This window comes from Mustela erminea, chromosome 8, assembly GCF_009829155.1.
Source record: "Mustela erminea isolate mMusErm1 chromosome 8, mMusErm1.Pri, whole genome shotgun sequence".
In the NCBI taxonomy this organism is placed as follows: Eukaryota; Metazoa; Chordata; class Mammalia; order Carnivora; family Mustelidae; genus Mustela; species Mustela erminea.
Genome location: NC_045621.1, coordinates 92,973,227 through 92,993,597, shown reverse-complemented (window position 1 = coordinate 92,993,597; position 20,371 = coordinate 92,973,227). Strand labels below are relative to the sequence as shown.

The window sequence follows — 20,371 nt, the reverse complement described above, 5'->3', positions numbered from 1 at the left end:
ATAAACTCCAACACCATTTCCTCATATTCTTCGTGATATAATGGACCCTCAGCACTCACAGATTTAATATTTGTTTTGTTGAGAATTTACAAACCAGGCCTAAGTTTTGCTACTTGCAATAACTGGGACTAGTTAAAAATAATAGCAATAATAATAATAACTTCAGCCTTTAAGGATCATTGTGAACATTAAATGAAAAAATATACCTAAGCACTGTAGCAAAAACAAATGCTACAAGCTGAAGGGGCCTGGTAGACTTGGGTGGTCATGAATTAGTAGCATTCTTATTTTGTTTTATTTTTTTTTCTCCCAAGAGGGTTGTTTGTATGAATTTCTGAATGTAGGAGTTTCTACAGACAATGTCACTTCAAATGTTGAGGATCTAATTTTACTGGCAAGTTTCAAGTAATGTGGAAAGGAGAAGAGAAAGGAGGCAGAGGTGGAGGAAAAGAACTTTCTTCACATTAGGCTCTCTGATAAGCCTGTACAGCCTCAGCAGGAGTGCATTTGCTCCAGAGTTTGAGATGGTGACAACAGATGGGGACTGAAAAACTGGCCCAGGCTTATTTAAGTCAATTGATTGAAAGCCAAAAGTGAGCAATACTGCCTCTACTCCAGAAGAATATATCAGCCACATCAGAGGACATGGTAGTGCCCTCTGCAGTAGTCAAGGTGGGAATGTTTTCTTGAGTATGTACATAAATCCTTTACTGTAGAATTAGGTTATAAAGGCATGATGCAAACTTCCTTGGTATGGAAGTGCATGCATTTTACCCTATAAACCTCTTCATACCAGGTACCTTTTTTCCCTTTTTTTTTTTTTTTTTTTTTTAGACATGGCCTCTCAACATTCCAGAGGCATCTATGACCATAGCCTTGGATAATTCACCCTCTCACTCATAGAGGGATCATCTTTACAGAATCCTTAGTGTTTTCTTGGACAATTAAAGTTACAGTTTTCATTCAATTTTCTTCCATATCTAATGTTACTTTTAGAACGTGACAGTCTATACACTTTCTGTCTCAGGGTAGAACCTGACTATGCTTACTTCTCTGACGTTGGAATAACAGAATTTAGATAAAGAACTCTAGATTATTCTTTCAGACCTTGGTAATTTTTTTTTTTTAATTCTACCTCTCTTTCTTCCCTTTTACTATTGTCTACACTACTAGGGTTTCCACAGGTCAGCAATTGCATTAAATATATAGTGTAGCTTACTACAACCTTGCTAGTCATTAGTAATAGGCTTTATTTTGCTCTTGTGTGGCAGTGTACAGGAAAGATTGTTCAGCCATTACTTTCCATTCCTATAAATGCCTTAATTTCCTACTGTTATCATTTATAGTTATACCTTGACACATCTAACAACATGAGAATTTCTTCTTGGCTTAAGTTAAACATAAGAGAACAATTGAATTGCTATTGTAAGGAACCAGTGAGTGTGTTTGCCCAATTAAAGAGACCAGATTTAAATATCTCTAACCTTTTCTGCTAAAGCAGTAATAAGGCCAAAATTGGTGACAGCTTTTACATTTCAGTTTTTGTGAACATTGGCTTTTTTTTTTTTTATTTTTTATTTTATTTTATTTTTATTTCCAGCATAACAGTATTCATTATTTTTGCACCACACCCCGTGCTCCATGCAATCCGTGCCCTCTATAATACCCACCACCTGGTACCCCAACCTCCCACCCCCCGTCCCTTCAAAACCCTCAGATTGTTTTTCAGAGTCCATAGTCTCTCATGGTTCACCTCCCCTTCCAATTTCCCCCAACTCCCTTCTCCACTCTAAGTCCCCATGTCCTCCATGCTATTTGTTATGCTCCACAAATAAGTGAAACCATATGATAATTGACTCTCTCTGCTTGACTTATTTCACTCAGCATAATCTCTTCCAGTCCCGTCCATGTTGCTACAAAAGTTGGGTATTCATCCTTTCCGATGGAGGCATAATACTCTATCCCCAGGGGTACAGGTCTGTGAATCACCAGGTTTACACACTTCACAGCACTCACCAAAGCACATACCCTCCCCAATGTCCATAATCCCACCCCCTTCTCCCAAACCCCCTCCCCCCAGCAACCCTCAGTTTGTTTTGTGAGATTAAAAGTCACTTATGGTTTGTCTCCCTCCCAATCCCATCTTGTTTCATTTATTCTTCTCCTACCCACTTAAGCCCCCATGTTGCATCACCACTTCCTCATATCAGGGAGATCATATGATAGTTGTCTTTCTCTGCTTGACTTATTTCGCTAAGCATGATACGCTCTAGTTCCATCCATGTTGTCGCAAATGGCAAGATTTCATTTCTTTTGATGGCTGCATAGTATTCCATTGTGTATATATACCACATCTTCTTGATCCATTCATCTGTTGATGGACATCTAGGTTCTTTCCATAGTTTGGCTATTGTGGACATTGCTGCTATAAACATTCGGGTGCATGTGCCCCTTTGGATCACTACATTTGTATCCTTAGGGTAAATACCCAATAGTGCAATTGCTGGGTCATAGGGAAGTTCTATTTTCAACATTTTGAGGAACCTCCATGCTGTTTTCCAGAGTGGCTGCACCAGCTTGCATTCCCACCAACAGTGTAGGAGGGTTCCCCTTTCTCCGCATCCTCGCCAGCATCTGTCATTTCCTGACTTGTTGATTTTAGCCATTCTGACTGGTGTGAGGTGATATCTCATTGTGGTTTTGATTTGTATTTCTCTGATGCCGAGTGATATGGAGCACTTTTTCATGTGTCTGTTGGCCATCTGGATGTCTTCTTTGCAGAAATGTCTGTTCATGTCCTCTGCCCATTTCTTGATTGGATTATTTGTTCTTTGGGTGTTGAGTTTGCTAAGTTCTTTATAGATTCTGGACACTAGTCCTTTATCTGATATGTCGTTTGCAAATATCTTCTCCCATTCTGTCAGTTGTCTTTTGATTTTGTTAACTGTTTCCTTTGCTGTGCAAAAGCTTTTGATCTTGATGAAATCCCAATAGTTCATTTTTGCCCTTGCTTCCCTTGCCTTTGGCGTTGTTCCTAGGAAGATGTTGCTGCGGCTGAGGTCGAAGAGGTTGCTGCCTGTGTTCTCCTAAAGGATTTTGATGGATTTCTTTCGCACATTGAGGTCCTTCATCCATTTTGAGTCTATTTTTGTGTGTGGTGTAAGGAAATGGTCCAATTTCATTTTTCTGCATGTGGCTGTCCAATTTTCCCAGCACCATTTATTGAAGAGGCTGTCTTTTTGCCATTGGACATTCTTTCCTGCTTTGTCAAAGATTAGTTGACCATAGAGTTGAGGGTCTATTTCTGGGCTCTCTATTCTGTTCCATTGATCTATGTGTCTGTTTTTGTGCCAGTACCATGCTGTCTTGATGACGACAGCTTTGTAATAGAGCTTGAAGTCCGGAATTGTGATGCCACCAACGTTGGCTTTCTTTTTCAATATCCCTTTGGCTATTCGAGGTCTTTTCTGGTTCCATATAAATTTTAGCATTATTTGTTCCATTTCTTTGAAAAAGATGGATGGTACTTTGATAGGAATTGCATTAAATGTGTAGATTGCTTTAGGTAGCATAGACATTTTCACAATATTTATTCTTCCAATCCAGGAGCATGGAACATTTTTCCATTTCTTTGTGTCTTCCTCAATTTCTTTCATGAGTACTTTATAGTTTTCTGAGTATAGATTCTGTGTCTCTTTGGTTAGGTTTATTCCTAGGTATCTTATGGTTTTGGGTGCAATTGTAAATGGGATGGACTCCTTAATTTCTCTTTCTTCTGTCTTGCTGTTGGTGTAGAGAAATGCAACTGATTTCTGTGCATTGATTTTATATCCTGACACTTTACTGAATTCCTGTATAAGTTCTAGCAGTTTTGGAGTGGAGTCTTTTGGGTTTTCCACATATAGTATCATATCATCTGCGAAGAGTGATAATTTGACTTCTTCTTTGCCGATTTGGATGCCTTTAATTTCCTTTTGTTGTCTGATTGCTGAGGCTAGGACCTCTAGTACTATGTTGAATAGCAGTGGTGATAATGGACATCCTTGCCGTGTTCCTGACCTTAGCGGAAAAGCTTTCAGTTTTTCTCCATTGAGAATGATATTTGCGGTGGGTTTTTCATAGATGGCTTTGATGATATTGAGGTATGTGCCCTCTATCCCTACACTTTGAAGAGTTTTGATCAGGAAAGGATGCTGTACTTTGTCAAATGCTTTTTCAGCATCTATTGAGAGTATCATATGGTTCTTGTTCTTTCTTTTATTGATGTGTTGTATCACATTGACTGATTTGCGGATGTTGAACCAACCTTGCAGCCCTGGAATAAATCCCACTTGGTCGTGGTGAATAATCTTTTTAATGTACTGTTGAATCCTATTGGCTAGTATTTTGTTGAGTATTTTCGCATCTGTGTTCATCAAGGATATCGGTCTATAGCTCTCTTTTTTGGTGGGATCCTTGTCTGGTTTTAGGATCAAGGTGATGCTGGCCTCATAAAATGAGTTTGGAAGTTTTCCTTCCATTTCTATTTTTTGGAACAGTTTCAGGAGAATAGGAATTAGTTCTTCTTTAAATGTTTGGTAGAATTCCCCCGGGAAGCCGTCTGGCCCTGGGCTTTTGTTTGTTTGGAGATTTTTAATGACTGTTTCAATCTCCTTACTGGTTATGGGTCTGTTCAGGCTTTCTATTTCTTCCTGGTTCAGTTGTGGTAGTTTATATGTTTCTAGGAATGCATCCATTTCTTCCAGATTGTCAAATTTATTGGCATAGAGTTGCTCATAGAATGTTCTTATAATAGTTTGTATTTCTTTGGTGTTAGTTGTGATCTCTCCACTTTCATTCATGATTTGATTTATTTGGGTCCTTTCTCTTTTCTTTTTGATAAGTCGGGCCAGGGGTTTATCAATTTTATTAATTCTTTCAAAGAACCAGCTCCTAGTTTCGTTGATTTGTTCTATTGTTTTTTTGGTTTCTATTTCATTGATTTCTGCTCTGATCTTTATGATTTCTCTTCTCCTGCTGGGCTTAGGGTTTCTTTCTTGTTCTTTCTCCAGCATTTTTATGTGTAGGGTTAGGTTGTATACCTGAGACCTTTCTTGTTTCTTGAGAAAGGCTTGTACCGCTATATATTTTCCTCTCAGGACTGCCTTTGTTGTGTCCCACAGATTTTGAACCGTTGTATTTTCATTATCATTTGTTTCCATGATTTTTTTCAATTCTTCTTTAATTTCCCGGTTGACCCATTCATTCTTTAGAAGGATGCTGTTTAGTCTCCATGTATTTGGGTTCTTTCCAAACTTCCTTTTGTGGTTGAGTTCTAGCTTTAGAGCACTGTGGTCTGAAAATATGCAGGGAATGATCCCAATCTTTTGATACCGGTTGAGTCCTGATTTAGGACCGAGGATGTGATCTATTCTGGAGAATGTTCCATGTGCACTAGAGAAGAATGTGTATTCTGTTGCTTTGGGATGAAATATTCTGAATATATCTGTGATGTCCATCTGGTCCAGTGCGTCGTTTAAGGCCTTTATTTCCTTGCTGATCTTTTGCTTGGATGATCTGTCCATTTCAGTGAGGGGAGTGTTAAAGTCCCCTACTATTATTGTATTATTGTTGATGTGTTTCTTTGATTTTGTTATTAATTGGTTTATATAGTTGGCTGCTCCCACGTTGGGGGCATAGATATTTAAAATTGTTAAATCTTCTTGTTGGACAGACCCTTTGAGTATGATATAGTGTCCTTCCTCATCTCTTATTATAGTCTTTGGCTTAAAATCTAATTGATCTGATATAAGGATTGCCACTCCTGCTTTCTTCTGATGTCCATTAGCATGGTAAATTCTTTTCCACCCCCTCACTTTAAATCTGGAGGTGTGTTCGGGCTTAAAATGAGTTTCTTGGAGGCAACATATAGATGGGTTTTGTTTTTTTATCCATTCTGATACCCTGTGTCTTTTGACAGGGGCATTTAGCCCATTAACATTCAGGGTAACTATTGAGAGATATGAATTTAGTGCCATTGTATTGCCTGTAAGGTGACTGTTACTGTATATGGTCTCTGTTCCTTTCTGATCTACCACTTGTAGGCTCTCTCTTTGCTTAGAGGACCCCTTTCAATATTTCCTGTAGAGCTGGTTTGGTATTTGCAAGTTCTTTCAGTTTTTGTTTGTCCTGGAAGCTTTTAATCTCTCCTTCTATTTTCAATGATAGCCTAGCTGGATATAGTATTCTTGGCTGCATGTTTTTCTCGTTTAGTGCTCTGAAAATATCATGCCAGCTCTTTCTGGCCTGCCAGGTCTCTGTGGATAAGTCAGCTGCCAATCTAATATTTTTACCATTGTATGTTACAGACTTCTTTTCCCGGGCTGCTTTCAGGATTTTCTCTTTGTCACTGAGACTTGTAAATTTTACTATTAGGTGACGGGGTGTGGGCCTATTCCTATTGATTTTGAGGGGCGTTCTCTGAACCTCCTGAATTTTGATGCTCGTTCCCTTTGCCATATTGGGGAAATTCTCCCCAATAATTCTCTCTAGTATACCTTCTGCTCCCCTCTCTCTTTCTTCTTCTTCTGGAATCCCAATTATTCTAATGTTGTTTCGTCTTATGGTGTCACTTATCTCTCGAATTCTCCCCTCGTGGTCCAGTAGCTGTTTGTCCCTCTTTTGCTCAGCTTCTTTATTCTCTGTCATTTGGTCTTCTATATCACTAATTCTTTCTTCTGCCTCATTTATCCTAGCAGTGAGAGCCTCCACTTTTGATTGCACTTCATTAATAGCTTTTTTGATTTCAACTTGGTTAGATTTTAGTTCTTTTATTTCTCCAGAAAGGGCTTTTATATCTCTCGAGAGGGTTTCTCTAATATCTTCCATGCCTTTTTCGAGCCCGGCTAGAACCTTGAGAATTGTCATTCTGAACTCTAGATCTGACATATTACCAATGTCTGTATTGATTAGGTCCCTAGCCTTCGGTACTGCCTCTTGTTCTTTTTTTTGTGTTGAATTTTTCCGTCTTGTCATTTTGTCCAGATAAGAGTATATGAAGGGGCAAGTAAAATACTAAAAGGGTGGCAACAACCCCAGGAAAAAATGCTTTAACCAAATTAGAAGAGATCCAAAATCGTGAGGGGGGAGAAAGGGGATAAAAAGAGGTTCAAAAAGGAAGAAAGAAAAAAAAAGAAAAAAGAAAAAAGAAAAGAAAAGAATTAAAAAAAAAAAAGGAAAACACCTAAGAAAAATGTAAAAAAGAAAAAATATATATATTAGATAAACTAGTAAAAAATCGTTAAAAAAGAAAAAGGTAACAGTTAAAAAAAAAAAAAAATTTTTACCCGAAGGCGAGGAAAAAAAAAAAAAAAACAAAAAATGAAAAAGAAAAAAATTAAATTAACTGCAAGACTAAAAAAAAATCACAGGGAAAAAGCCATGAGTTCCGTGCTTTGCTTTCTCCTCCTCTGGAATTCTGCTGCTCTCCTTGGTATTGAAACCGCACTCCTTGGTAGGTGAACTTGGTCTCGGCTGGATTTCTTGTTGATCTTCTGGGGGAGGGGCCTGTTGTAGTGATTCTCAAGTGTCTTTGCCCCAGGCGGAATTACACCGCCCTTACCCGGGGCCAGGGTGAGTAATCCGCTCGGGTTTGCTTTCAGGAGCTTTTGTTCCCTGAGCGCTTTCCGTAGAGTTCTGGAGGACGGGAATACAAATGGCGGCCTCCTGGTCTCAGGCCCGGAGGAGCCGAGAGCCCAGGGCCGCACTCCTCAGTGCGCCCTCAGAAAACAGCGCCCAGTCACTCCCGTCTGCCTGACCTCCGGCCGCGCTCCGAGCTCACCGAGCCTGCGACCGGTTCAAGGTAACACCGAGCTGTGAGCTTACTGTCGGCTCTGTCTCTGTAGCTGGCTTTCCCGTTCCAATACCCGCAAGGTCTGCGACACTCAGACACCCCTGATCCTTCTGTGACCCTGCGGGACCTGAGGCCACGCTGAACCCGCGTGGGCTTCGCCCCGGTTTAGCCTCTGGAGCGATGTCCCTCAGCGGAATAGACTTTTAAAAGTCCTGATTTTGTGCACCGTTGCTCCGCCGCTTGCTGGGAGCCGGCCCCTCCCCCCGGGGTCTATCTTCCCGTCGCTTTGGATTCACTTCTCCACCGGTCCTACCTTTCAGAAAGTGGTTGTTTTTCTGTTTCCAGAATTGCTGTTCTTCTTCACTTCGATCTGCTGATGGATTTTCAGGTGTTTGCAATCTTTAGATAAGCTATCTAGCTGATCTCCGGCTAGCTGAAGCAGTCTCAGCCTGCTACTTCTCCGCCATCTTGACTCCTCCTCCGGCTTTTTTTTTTTTCTTTTTTTTTTTTTAATGTTAGATTGTAGAGGGAGAAGGAATTTTAATAGCATTGATTTTGGAAACCCTTTTCTCAATGACAATTGACTTTCCCACAGGTTAATTTTTCCTTATACTCTAGAATACTCTCTTCAATCTCTAGAGTGAAATTGCTTGACTTTTCTTCCCTATAAAATTCCACCATTCACTGTGAAGTTGCTGCTCTGCATTTCGGATCTTAGGGCAACACTACCCTGGGGAAAATACTACCAACACCACCCATGAACCAAAACTAAAACCAAAACCCAAACCAACCAACCAACCAACCAACCAACCAACCAACAAAAATACAAACCCCCCAAACCAAGACCCATTTCCATGGATCTCTCATGCAGTAGAATGAAATAGAATCTGAATTCCAGAATGCAAGGATGAGAGTACCAAAAGGAATGTTAATTCTCTCCCAAGTGCCTCCAAGTCTATTCCATAGGCTGGATGCTGAGGCGGAATTTGCTGTTAGCGACTTAGATATCCCATTCCCCATTTGACCTCAATTCATGGTGCTTAGAGAAACAGCATAATACCTATGGCATATTTACCTGGTTCTTTTGTTCAGTGTTCATGTGATGTTTTAAATGCAGCCACAGTGGTGCTGTAACAATCAATATGAGAAGCATTACCTGCAATAGTAGCTAAGCCAATAGAATGGGGAAGAAAATATAGAAGAGTATTTATGATTTTATTTACCAGTTATTGTTGTAGAGAGAGTTGTTCTTCTCTTATATAATTCAGAAATACCAGCAAGAGTGATGCTCACCTCTATGTCTAAAGTTTGGTTCAGCGAGACCATTTCCTTCTTGATCTTTTCTCAAATGAAATTAAAGCCACTCAGCCTGCATTCAAGCATCGTTTCTCAGGAGGTAAATCATTGAAATAAAGAGTACACCTTCAAAATTTAATAAAGACTGGGACCTACATATTTTCCATTCATGAAAACATGGCCTAGAGACTGAAATAGCAACAAATATGGAGTGAAATGACATGGAGATAGAATGTATTTATATGATGCGGAAGAACCACCCTCCCCCCCAAAAAAAAACCCTCAAAAATCCTAAACAAAAAATTGGGGAAAGGTATTGGTGTGGTTGCAATTAAGAAGAACCCCTCCTGATTTTTTTTTTTTCTCCTTATTTCAGATTCATTATTTGACCTTAAATGGACACAGCTCTTTTAAGGATGGGACACAGTTTAGCTTTGAGTTGTTAAATGCATAAGTTGCTTCCTCCACTCCAGTAAGATTAAGTAGTTCTTGAAAGTCCTACATCTTTATCATGTTGGACCCAGCGTTGACATTAAGGAAGTACATGGTCAGATAAGGGAATATGTTCTGGAATGTTAAGTAGTATGTGGAGACTTAATGTATTTTGGGTCTAGGTAGTGTGTGGAGACTTAATATGTTTGGGTTGCAGGCTTTAATTTTGACCTGTATAGAACTTAGATAAGCTACATGAATGCTGTTCCAGTCTTCTAGTTCACTGTGTTGTTTTTAAATATATTGATTTGGTGAGTAAAAAGTGGTTGAAAATCATAGCCTCTTTTTTTTTTTTTCAGTAATTCATTAAATGCCAGCTGTGTTTTAGGCTGTGTACTAGACACTGATATGATGAAGTTGCCTCTCATTACTTTATAGTTTTTTTTTAATTGGAAAAACAATTGAACTAGCAACTATGCTATAGTATCATAAGTAATATGATCATTACATATATAATATGGTTATAACCATTTAATGATATCTGAGGGTTATCATCATAAAGGAGGTACTGCTTAAAGAGACTTTGTAGGATCATTAGGGAAGAGTGTTCTCATTGGGGGCAGAGGGGACATATGGAAAGGAATGGAGACATTTGTGTTCAGTGGTGGCATGTGAATTGGTGTGAGGGGAGCATAGGGAGTAAGAAAGTAACAGTGACACTGGAAATCTAGGCTTTTTGCGCTATTCTGGAGGTGTGACTTTGTTTTTGAGATACAGGTACAGCCTTCTTTCAGCACTACAGGTTTTTCAGCGGAGAAGAAATCTCATATTCTTAGCTGTCTATAAGAATGCTTGAATGTTAGTATACCAAGAGAATTCTGGGGAGTGCTCATGTCCTACTTGCAAACCTATCTGGTTATCCAAGAAGTTTTTGTGCTATGAAATAAAGTAATTTACATTATGAACAGATGAACAGACTTCTGAAGGGGCAATTGAAGGAGATATCTATTCCACCATCATTTGAGGACCATCTTTAGAAATTGGTTTTAAATTCAATAAACTCATTTGGGTGTGAGAATAAAGTTTAAGGAAAAAATGCTCTTAGAGCTTCCTTTAGTATTGACTCATAGAAGAGAAATGGGTTTACAGCATTTTCTCTTCCTTTATGCTAACAGAGAAAAAGAGATAACTGGGTGAAATAATCTTTGCTAATTAACAACAGGCTGTTTGATGGAAGTTCATATGAGACCAAAAGGTAGAAGACAATTCTAGTCATTCCACTTTGGAGACACCCTCAGTTATTGGGTTTCTAGGTGTTGGAGAAAGTCCATATATGTATAGTTCAAATATATGCATATTTATATTTCAAATATTCTCTCCAAACATTTTCCCAAAAAGTGAGAAAGCAGAGAAATGTTTAGAAAAAGATTATTATGTATTTAAAGGCAATTAGGTCACCAAGAGCCTAAATTGAGATTGGTTTCTACTGGTTCCATTTCATTGGTTCTGTATCTTAGTTTAGTGATTTTTTTTTCTTTTTAATCAAGTATAACAAACTTATTTTAGTGTGATATGGCAAATGTTTATTGGATTACAGTGCTTAGCAGAAATATTGAAGAGTTCTTATTTTACCACTCATTAAATTATCAGGCTGTTCTTGACATTAAAAATGTCTTAATTTATTTAGCTCAAGCTATAATTCATATGATTGAAATGGAACAGGAGGGAACTGGCTTGGACAAATGATAGGGGTGGGATATTTGAGGAGAAAACCTAGCACTGAGTACTGACTACACCTGGGAAAAATAAATGACTTGCGGAAAAATGGGCCTTTTAGACGAGATGTGAGTCCTGCTTTATTTGATCTCTAAAAGAGGAGGAATACCTTCTTCTTCATGCAATATATTATGATTTATTTTTTCAAAATCAGTATAACAAAAGTAATTCAGTACCACGTGCTACTGAAACCAAAGTGTGTAGCGTCACACAGAAGCAAGATTGACAAGGGCCTAGAACCAGAGGTGAGTTTGAATTTTTCCAATTCTTTTACCAGTGATATTTCAGCTTTGCTAATCTTCCTACACTAAGCCCATAGCCCTGTAAAACACATTACTTTTTGTCTGATATCCAGCCATTGATATTATTGTCCTTACCACCCATAGGCTATAAAGCCTTTGAGGGCCATTCTTGGGGTCCTATTTTGTATTTCCCAGTGCCGGATTCCATCACATAAACAGAAAATTACAAATGCATATGGAATTCAAAATGAAAAACTCATCAAGTGAGAGGTGATATATTAAGTTTTGTTGGATTCTTTTTGCTTTATGGGCAGTGCAGAGAAAGAAATTGCTTTACAGTTAACAAAACCAAAATGATCTGCTGGATCATTGGATATCAGCATTCCTTGCCAAGCTCACATGTCCAGAGGGCCTGGAATGGAATCAGATAAAATGGAAGATCTGAGGATAATGAGGTGGTGAGATAGTCCATGAGGAGAGATTGAGAGGGAATGCAAAGGAGAAAACAAGGAGGGTCACTGGGCCAGGGAGGTCTGCTTGGACTCAAACAGTGGCTTTGCTGAGTGATCTTGGCCTTTGACGTGAAGTAATTGATTCCTGAATAATTTCTAGAGTTAAATATATTTCTCTTGTTCTCCAGAGGAGAAAAAGATTATAGAAGCCATAAATGATTTCAAATGATTTATGTCCATCTGTTTTTGTTTTGATCTTCAGCAGTCTCAGAGGGGAGATGTATCAGTCAAAGAAAAATACATAGGTGATGTAAGCACTTTAGGAGAAAATGAAGATTTTTAGGGAAGGAAATATTAAAGCAGTGGGATGTGGGGAACATAGGGTAGGTTCATGAAGAAGAAAACTTTTACATGACCATAAAAGAAGGGCAGGTGTTTAGACAGGTGTTCATGTGAAGGGGACAGAATCCCAGACGAAACAAGCCATTGGATTAAAGGCACAGAAGTAGAATGGCATAGAACATACTTAGAGCAAAACCAGTAATAAAGGTGGACTGAAGGGGGCAGCTGAAGGTAAGTGCTGTGGATTTAAGGTAGTCAGGTGGAATTCTAAGCTATGGTATTGGGCCTTATAATGATCAGATCATAGATTGTAGGAATTACAGTATTGCTTTCTTTATCCCTGTCCAACAGTCTGAGCTCCAACAATACATAACCCTTTCTTTAGCTTTCTAGGCCTTGGGAGCCAGTTTCTGTCTGACCACTGACCACTATCCTATGTCTCTCCATACCCCACCTCCAACACAAACCTTTTTCCTGGCTCTGGCCTATCACCTAGATCACACGTACTTCTCGTAGCTTGCTCCTTCTGGGAACCTTCAGAGACCACATAGGGTTTCTGGTCCTCAGTGGTCAAAGCCCTTTATCTCACTGCTTGCTTGGCTTGCTTGTGTGCACCGTTAAGCAGGCTGCTACACAAGGTCAGGCTGGATCTGTCCTTCGCTTTTGTTTCCCCAGCACTCAGCGCCCTCTCTGGCACAGAAAAGAGAGTTGAATTGAATTCAAGCTCTGCCCCTTCTCATATTCCTTTCCACCCTCTTTCTTTCTCTTGGCTGATGCTCTATAAGCACGTGGATCTACTTCAGCATTGGGTACAACACCACATTGTGAGGTGTGGGCTCTGGCTTCCTGAAGAGCAGCTGGGGGGCTATGGTGCTGCAACCTGGAAGTGGAGGAGACTTAGCCCCGTAAGGTGTGAAACATCACCAGAAGGAAACGGTTGAAAAGGGAGCCAGGCTATTTCCAGTGCACCTGTATATTATTCCAATATATTCTTGCAGTCCTTCCAGAGAAATTCTGTTTTCCAAATACATGAACTGGCTATACATCTGTGTGGTTTAATGCAAAATGGTAGCCAGCCCAGTAACCCATCACACGGCATTTCTTCATATTTCCCTTGCTTCGTGCCTCCCGCTTTCTCTTCCTTACTGCCTCCTGAACTTGTCCCTCCCAGATAAAGTGTCAACACTCAATTCTCATTGCAGACTCTGCTTTCTTGAGGGCTCAGCCATGACAAAACAATGAATATGCGTCAAATGAAAGAAAGATCCTGTTTTTAAGGATTTACTCTTCTAGTCTAGATGAGACCCGGTACCAGCCTGTAGTATGGCAGGGGCTGTAAACAACTCTTCTTCATTGTTCATTCTCCTTCTCGCTTCTCCCCCAACCTCATTTTTCTTCCTCTTCTTTTATGTATTTCATCTTCTTCCTCATCCATTTGTTTTCATTTCTTCCCCTTCCTCATCCTTCCCTTTCATCTTGCATAAATCTTTTTTTAAAGATTTTATTTATTTGAGAGAGAGAATGAGAGATAGAGAGAGAGAGAGAGAGAGAGAGAATGAGAGGGCTAAGGGCAGAGGGATAAGCAGACCATCCACTGAGCTGGGAACCCGATGCTGGGCTCGATCCTGGAACTGCAGGATCATGCCCTGAGCTGAAGGCAGTCACTCAACTAACAGCCACCCACACGCCGCTCATCTTGCATAAATCTTGAGAGCAGCAACAGTTTTAGTGACTGTGATAGACTTCACAGCAGTTAGCACCGCACCTGGCCAAAGGCAGGTAAGAGCTCAATGGGTATTTCTTGAACAAATGGTTAAGCCCCCCACATATAGTCTTACCCTTCCATTTTAGGCATTTCTTTTCACTTTGGAGCAACTTTTCCCTTTATTTCAATTGTTCACATGCACCTGCACTTCATTAATGAGCAGTTAGATTCTCCTTTTCAGGGTAGAAGATTGCATTTAGAAAAACATGCTGAGACTAGTGCATTTACAATCTTTAGTTGGGTGTCTTACTAAACTTCATTTTGTCAGCTGGATTAGATTTTTCGTGAACACCAAGCCAAGAGGTAATGAGGTTCCTCTTGGCAGTGCAATTTCTGAAACAAAGTTACTCCTTCCAAATCTATTTCTCCAGCCTTGTTGAATATGTGAGTGCCCTGGCAAGTAAGATATAGAAGAATCATACGCTTATTGTCCAACTCTTTCTGCAGGAAAGTTTCACAGTTTCCTCCTTGGCTTGCTCTAGTATTTAGCATTTTTCCATGCTGTACTTGAATTTGCCATCAGATGCTGTCCTCCAGAGATGAGTTGCTTAGTAAGACCTCTGTGTGCTTAAGATGTGTTAAATGACTCCTTGTGTCATCTGGCCATTTTCTCAGGCATACTGAGAGGGGGTGGAGAATCAATCACACCACGTCAACAGAAAAGCCGGAACACCAGCTGAATTGTGGTGCCACTTCTTATCCAAACATTCTATGAGTCTCCATATGGAATATATAATCACAGTTCATTTTATTCTTTTAAGAACTGTTTTTCTAAGACTAATTCTATTTCTAGCTCTTGGTGATAGGTATCCAAGGAGTCCCTGTTCTTTCTAGACCTGGAGCTTAGAACTGGACCCAGCTAGTTCTATGTAAATAATACATAGCATTTTAAATTCAGTGTTCCCCCAGATTCTTCATTATCCTGCACAATCCCATATCAGATCCTTTTCCAGTGTTCCAGGATTAGGAAATTGCCTTTCTTCCTTCCAAGCACTTATGCTAGAAACCTGAGCAGCATCTTTGATATTTTACTGTCATTCATGTCTTTGCCCACAATCTATCATCATATTCTTTTAATTCTGCTTCAAATATATACTTTGTTTATTCTATTTATTTTATCTATTACTTCTTCTAGCATTATTTCTCACATGAGCTGCTGTAATAGTTTCCTGGCTGATTTTCCTCCTACTCTTACCCCTTCTAAATAGAGGGGGGCTGTTTAATGTGTTTCAGGGCACGGGCTCTGCAGCCTCTGTCAGATTCTTACTTTATCACTTATAAGCTGTGTAATCTTGCATGAGTTAATACTTCAGTTTCCTCATCTGTTAGATAGAAATAATGATAATTTCCGGTTCATCAAATGAACATACATGTGCACACACCTACATACCACTTAGAACAGAGCCTTATGTGATAAGCACTTAATAAGTGTTAGCTATAATTATTTTTCTTCTCTACTCCTGCCAAAACAACCTTATAGGAAAACTTATCTGAGTGTGTGATTCCCATGCAAAATGACTTCAGTGACTTTTTCTAAATTAAAGCTTTAACATCACTCACAAGCCATGCATGATCTGTCCCTTGCCTACCTCAGCAGCCTCCCCTGGCTCCCGCTGCCCCTAGTTCAGCCACACTTGGTGGCCTCAGGCAAGTTTAGTTGACTGTCCTGTGCGTGAGTTTCCACCTTGTGGTTAAAAGCTAACATTGCATCATCTGGACAGCAAACAGGAGAATCACAGACCTAGAACTTAAGCATCTTGACTCAGAGCTAAGACTCTTCCACAGTGTCTCCTCACTGAGGAGACTAGTCATTGTCCGTGTCTCAGTGCAGAGAGGACGGGGGATGAGATGCCCTTGGAAAGTGGGCTGTCTGGCTGAGTGCCCACCTTTCTAGCAACAGGAGTGTGGTTTGGAAGGGAAATTCCTATCTTTGAGGGGCAGCTCACTGTCTCTGACACAGGCTTTATTTCCTATTAATCATCCCCCTGTATTCCTATGGTTATGGTAATGAGTTACCAAAAATTTGATGACCTAAAACAATACAAATTGATCACCTTACAGTGCTGGAGGTCAGAAGTCGGAAATGGATCTCACTGGACTAAAATCAAGATGCCAGCAGGGGTGTGTTCCCCCAGCTTCAGGGGGTTCCCTTATTTCTTGGCTCATGACTCCTTCCTCTGTCCTCAAAGCTAGCAACATACCATCTTCAAATGTCTTTCTGACTATGACTCTCATGCCTCCTTCCATTTATAAGGATCCCTGTAATTACATTGGACACACTCTGATAATCTAGAATAATCTTCATATCTCAGGGTCAGCTGATCAGGAAACTCGGTTCCATATGACCTTAACTTCCCTTTGCCACATAACCTAATATTCACAGGTAGTAGACAATAAGATTGCACCATGTTTAGATGGTCATACACTGTCTACTCAAACCCCTCCCACTTATTCTGAAAAATAAATAATACTTGGAGTTTGTTAAAACAAAACAAGAGGGTCATCCTTATGAATATATGGATTATGTGGTATGATGTAAAGGGGTACAGTGGTCCACTTAGCTTAATAAGAACAAACTTAGTTCTGAAGTGGGGATTGCCACATCTGAGCACCAGCTCCCCCATTTTCTGGCCATGTGATGTTGGGCAAGTCATGCAGCCTCTTTAAGTGTCCTGTTTTCTCATGTGTAACATGGAGATGCCAACAGATTGTTGAGATTAAATGAGATGATGTGTATTTAAAGGAGAAACAATTATAACACAGTGCTTGATGCACAGTAAGAGCTCAGTAAACTGGTTTTCTCCTTTTCAGATGCTGACGGCTTTGCTTTTCTGTGCATTCACACACTTACTGAAGCCCTGCCATAGGCTAGAAACCATATGAAATATTAGAGATCAAGGGATGAACAAATCAACCTTAAATCCTAGGAAGTCAAAACCAATTTGGAGAGAGAAGCACAAAAACAACTCATGTGGGTTTAATACAATGAGTGTTATGTTATGGGTGTGTAAAAAGCGTTTTTAAGATGCAGGACTGAAAATACAACAACCTAGAAGAGGAAAGGAGTGCGCCATTTAAAGTTTCTGTTGACATGCCAACACTTCAGCTTTCTCATCTGTAAAATGAGATGTTAGAATATGATGCAGTGGCAAAATCCTTTAGTTAAAGGATTATGTGATCTGTTTTCTCTTGGAAGGGGTTAAGTTGAACAGCAAATAGGGTATGACCCACGCACTGGCCTGAACACTTGATTGCCTTGCATCCAGTACAACAGGTGGGTGAGGGATCTAAGCTCCTTTGAAGTTAACACCTCCTTGGACTTCAGTTAGTCTTTGAGAACACAGCAGTCCCCTAAGTTCTCTATGAGTGCTTTCAGAATTGACCCCCTCATACATTAGGTACTGTTCTCTAAATCGGGGAATTTAGCATCCCACTCAAAGCATCCCAGTTGAATTTAATCCAAGAAGTCCATAGACCATGCCTAAAGCATTCCCTTGCAACAGTTAGACATAGAAAAAGTGGTAGGTGTGAGAATTTTGGAATGTATACTAGAATACGTGACGGAAGTTTTGATTTTTCAAAAAAAACTGCCTAGGGCTGTTCTGTTCCTTAATTGAAATGATCAGTCATAAAGTGACTCTCCAGGATTTCTTAGCACACAGAGCATTGAGAGACAGTTCTAAGAGAATCACACAAAGCCGTTGTAAGAAGAGCTATTTGTTAGCTCCCATGTGAGTAACTGACATACACACATACCAAGAACTGTGAAGGAGCTCAGATTTTACCCTACTGGCAAGCTAGCTTGTTAGCCTGCAACCATTCCATAGATACTGATGGAAGACACGAGACCTGGGTCAGGGACAAAGGGCAGTTTGTTACCCACAGCAGTGTCAGTAGCCAGATCTGTTATTTGTTTCTTGAGCCCTGGCTCCCACAGTGCAACACATCTGCAGGGCTGCACACATGACACCTGCACACAAAGTGACTTCTGTGGCAGGAGAGACATACTAAGCTTCAGAAATCCCAATCTTTCATAAGGGGACTGAAGGAAAATCTGCACAACCTTTGTCCCAAAGAGTGACATTATCCTTCTCTTCTAGGGCCATTTGCTATAATAACGTCCTTGGAAAGTTAGTCTGGAGCAAAAGCTGTCAGTGTCTCTAAGGGTGAGGTATACAGACATACAACAAATCCATGAAGAAATTGTCTCCCAGCAACAACACACACGTATGTGCTCGCAAGCATGCATATGTACACACACACACACACACACACACACACAGAGGCACACTGGTTAATATACTTTCCAGGATGCATGGGTTGCTCAGATGGTTAAGCATCTGCCTTTGGCTCATGTCATGATCTCAGGGTCCTGGGATCGAGCCACACATCAGGCTCCCTGCTCAGTGGGGAATCTGCTTCTCCCTCTTCCTCTACTGTTCCCCCTGCTTGTGCTCAACTCTCTCTGTCAAATAAATAAATAAACTTTAAAAAAATAATAATATGTCTTTCTTTCTATTAAAATGTAACTAAAATGATTGCATATAGTGAGTGATATGCCACTTTTCCAATTATAATCTGGAGCTGTGTCTCCACTATGTGAAACAATAAAATATCCCCAGTCCTCCAAAATCTTTGATTGTCCAAAAGCAAACTTATGTTTTGATACCCTACTTTGTGATGTTAATTCATAAAAGGAAAGTGTTATAGTCAAAAAGTAAAAGCAACAGCTACTTTAATTTAGAAAATGACCTCTCTGTTATGAAAATTACAGTACCCACACTCTTGGGATATATATTCTATTTCCCTGAAGCAAACCGGTATTATGGAAGTGTTGGGCTATTGATGTGTAGCTTTATCCAACAAGCTATGAGAAGAATTTGTTAAGGATAGAAAAATAAATATGTAACAGCTTAGCTTCTGTGCAGCACTTTTTTTTTTTGAGATGTAATATTTAAAATGGTTCTGCCCAAACTGTTGGCCTCTTGAGTTAATATTCTAAGAATTCTACTTCAGAGAATGAAAGATTTGTATCTGTAAGTTGCCTCCTATTAATTTCAAAGTAACAACCATGGGGGTGTGGATTTTATCATGGGAATTTTCAGAAGTATGTAAGTTGAGATAATAGTTATTACTTTTTGATAAAATGAAATAATGTGAAGAGAAATATTGAACTGGGAATTAAGTGAACAGAATTCCAATTCTGCCTGTACCATTGATGATGATACTTAACCTTGGGCCAGATGAGGTACCCAATTTGAGCTTCAATTTATCCCTTTATAAAGTAGGGATAATAGAATGTATTTATTCTTATCTCATAGGTATAGTAAATACTAGTGGGAAATATAAATGTAAAAATTAGTTACATTCAGAAGCAAACTTATTTTTATGTAATAATCTTTTTCTTGTTTCTGTGTTGTCTCCTTTTCACAGAAATAGAATTGACACTACAAATACATTATTTCCACTACATTCTATATCTGTAGTTTTCTTCTGGCTAGTCAGGTAGACCAGTCCCCGTTAGTATTCTTTAGACTGGAGAAAGATTGCAACTACATCTTTCAATTTTTTTTAAAGATTTTATTTATTTATTTGGAGAGAGAGAAAGACAGAGATAGCGAGAGAGAGTACAAGAGGGGAGGAGAGGGTGAAGCCATCTCCGGCTGAGCAAGGAGCCCATGTGGGTCTCAATCCCAGAACTGTGGGATCATGACCCAGGCTGAAGGCAGATGCTTCTGAGCCACCCAGGTGCCCCCACATCTATCATTTTTAAGACTGACAACTTTATTAAACTAATTTAAGTAATTACTTATTGATGAAATAGAAACTTTCTGTATCTATCTCTTTAGGTTATGAAAAACTACTATTTGAAACAAATAAAAAAAAAAGAAATGGCATTTTGAAACGGAGGGAATTTCAGTTTCATGTAAGAAGTAATTAACAACAAATCTGGTGATATGAATTATCTATGGTACTTGTTAAACATATTTCTTCCTGGGCTCCTCCCCTAGAAATTCCATCCAGTGGGTCTAGTGTGGGCCTGGAAATTTGTACAACTTTTTTTTAATGTATATTTTGTGTGTGTGTGTGTGTGTGTGTGTGTGTGTGTAATTCTTATCAATAGGGAAGGTTAGGAACAATGATAAAATTTAATATTTTTATCCTTAAATATACAAATTGAGACCTGTAGTAGCTGAAACTTGCTGAGCTCTCCCAGTTGGTCAGTGTAAGTTTT

At 39.5% G+C, this 20,371-nt stretch overlaps 1 protein-coding gene across 3 annotated transcripts in view; it reads left to right on the top strand.

The window, feature by feature from the left end:
• Window positions 1-20,371, top strand: part of THSD7B (thrombospondin type 1 domain containing 7B) — an 855,837-nt gene that overhangs the window by 329,351 nt on the left and 506,115 nt on the right. The window lies entirely within an intron of this gene.